Raw genomic sequence first — 2901 nt, forward strand, 5'->3', positions numbered from 1 at the left:
CTGTTGTAGATTAGTTTTCTTATCTTTAGGCTTTTGTTTACTTTGGCATTGGGTTGTCTCTGCCATTGTTTCTTTTAATCAATGTGGCAGTGTTGTTTGCTCAGCGTTAGTTCAGTTGGAGTGCAATGTTCTTTGTGGTTGAAATGAAAATGTTTTTTTTTTTATATTGCTGGATTGTGCATAGGAGCATAGGATCAATGTTATTTTTTTTTTTTTTTCAGAATCAGAATTGCATTATGGCCAGCGATACCAGCAACACCCCACCGCTGACGAGTCCGGTGAGTACATGATCTACTATTGCTTACTATATTCGCTGTCATTTGTAGATGGGTCACTCAACTTTTTGGTAAACTATTTTGCAGGCTTCTTCAAGTGAGGAGGAGAACCAGGAGGAACAGAGGGAGCAGGAGCAGAGACCACGGGGCCAAGCTGTGGTTGCAGGACGGAGAGTAAGTTTTTATTTCAAACCTATTCATTTTTTTTCTGTAATTTTTTTGTTTGTGCGGGTATGGGGGGTGGTGGGAGGGGGTGGTGGTGTTTGTGGTAGGTGGCGGTGGAGGAGGTAGGGACAACTTTTTTTTTTGTATCTTGCAAACATTAATATTTTCCATTTATTCTAGGTTTCACAACGGGCCCTGGATGAACCACTGGATATCGACATGATGGTGGCATCCATAGAAGCACGGGGCCCGTTGTGGGACAGCCGTGACCCCCGGCACGCGGACCAGGGCATATTGCGGCGTCTGTGGTTAGAGGTGGCACAATCGCTGTGGGATGGCTTCGACAGCGCTTCCCCCAAGGCCAAAGCTAGTTTCCGTAAGTATTTCCAAAATGCTGCTGTGACCCATCATGCCAGGATTACACAACCGTCTGTGATGTCTTCTATTGGTATTACACACGGTTGCGTAATCGTTTTCTATATATTCTCTAAAACATTTTTTATATTTATACACAGTTAAACAATTGAGGACCAGATGGCGCTCCATGAAGGACCGCTTCAGGAGGGGGCTGAAAAAGGAGGGACAGACCCGTAGTGGTGCTGCAGCTTCAAGGACCTCGGTGTACAAGTACAACCGTATACTGCAGTTCTTGCGACCGGTCCTTGAAAGCAGAGAGTAAGTATAGTACCTATGCACACACCTAGTTTTTACAACATGCATATTCACCTACTACATTCCAGCCACGTAGCTTATTGCCCAGCCAGTTATTTTGGCAAGTACAAAGTATAGAAATGAAGAAAAAAAGGCAAGCTCACCGAGGCGTGAAAAGTAAAAAATACATACTTTTATCCTCTTCAATAATAAGCAGAGGATGAAACATCAGCACAATACAATAGACACTATCTACGCGTTTCAGGTGACAGGGAACATCCGACCTGAAACGCGTAGATAGTGTTTTTATTGTATTGTGCAGATGTTTCATCCTCTGCTTCTGATTGAAGTGAATAAAGTATTTAGTTTTTACTTTTCACGCCTCGTTGACCTCAAATTTTTTATTCATTTCTGGTCTTCTCACACTTGACACAGCGGCTCCCTTCTGGGATTACAACAATGGAGAGCTTGACTTACTAGTAATTTCCCTGAAATCATAAGTATACAGAAAACAGAAAGATAGTAGATTGGCCATGCCCAGGCAATATTTCATAGTGGAGTAGTATAGTGCCCATCCAGTTGTATCCCAGATTTTTTATACACAAAAAATTAAAATATAATAGACACGGCATACCTTCAACTGCAAGGCAGGTTATGTTCCCATGGTTGCTCAGCTCGCAGGACCTGTGATGTTGTCTCGGTCACATGACCGTGACGTCATGGCAGTTCCAACGTAAGCATAATTGTCTGGCGTTACAAACCGCAACCATGGGTGACTATTTGTAATTAAATAAATGCATTTTTTTTTAATATTGATGGTGCATATGCAGTGTCAATATTAAAAATAGGTTAATAGTAATGGCGGCAATGGATACCTGGCGGTAAAGTTAATTAATGATGCATGTGAAATGTGATATTAAGTATACTAATGGTTTCCTTATGTTTTCACAGAACACACAGCAGCACCCGCGAGGCTGTCCGACCCTCTGGAGCGGTCCTTTGTGAAGCGCCATCTGAACTGTCGCAGCCATCCCACAGCGAGAGCAGGTCTGCACCACCACAATCTGGCGAACCGGCAGCCGGTCCATCAGATGTTCCCCTGGCCGAGGCCTCTGGCGTTCCTTCCTTCGGGTCTTCCCGACAGCGTCAGCGGGCCTCGGACAGGGCGGTCATGCCCGAATTTTTACATTTGAGCACCGTATTTCAGAATGGTTTCAAGGCGCTGTGCGATAAAATGTCCAATATCGAACGGCGTCTTGAAAACATGGAAACGGATCTCTCGAGGCCGGCCAAACATTTTTTTAGTGCCATTCACAAGGGCATGGTTGAACATCTTACGCCGGAACTCCAGATTTCGGTCATGCAGGGCTGCAACAATGCATATGTCACTGCTCTGCAGCAGGCTCGGGTCATGCAGTCAGCGACAAATGTGCCCGCAGTACCATCGCTGGCTGCCATGACTCCGACTCCTGCTGCAGAGCACCACCACAGAGCTCCGCGTGCCGAGGGCCATCGCCACCGCCACCGCCACCACAGAACAGAGCCCCAAAGTTCAGACCATGACAGGCCTTCAAGGGCACACAGACGGGAAGCCGACCCACACCCAGAGGGAGAGAGGAGGAAAAAAAAGAAGAAGACGACGACGACAAGCACTACGACCTTGGCTATGGCTGCTCCCCAAACTACCACCAGAACACAGCCTGGGTCGACCCGGAGCACACCAAGTACCCAGGCTGGGTCTACACGGAGTACACCCAGTACCCAGCCTGGGTCTACAAGGAGTACACCTACACAGCCTGGGTCTACCCGG

The 2901-nt window shown here is 46.6% G+C and overlaps 1 long non-coding RNA gene across 1 annotated transcript; it reads left to right on the plus strand.

Moving 5' to 3' along the window:
* Positions 1-247: 247 nt before the first annotated feature.
* LOC138643612 (uncharacterized) lies at positions 248-2520 on the plus strand. The gene is made up of 3 exons (XR_011314214.1): positions 248-449; positions 621-816; positions 2043-2520. It is a non-coding gene; the product is annotated as an uncharacterized lncRNA (long non-coding RNA).
* Positions 2521-2901: the final 381 nt, after the last annotated feature.

This window comes from Ranitomeya imitator, chromosome 6, assembly GCF_032444005.1.
Source record: "Ranitomeya imitator isolate aRanImi1 chromosome 6, aRanImi1.pri, whole genome shotgun sequence".
In the NCBI taxonomy this organism is placed as follows: Eukaryota; Metazoa; Chordata; class Amphibia; order Anura; family Dendrobatidae; genus Ranitomeya; species Ranitomeya imitator.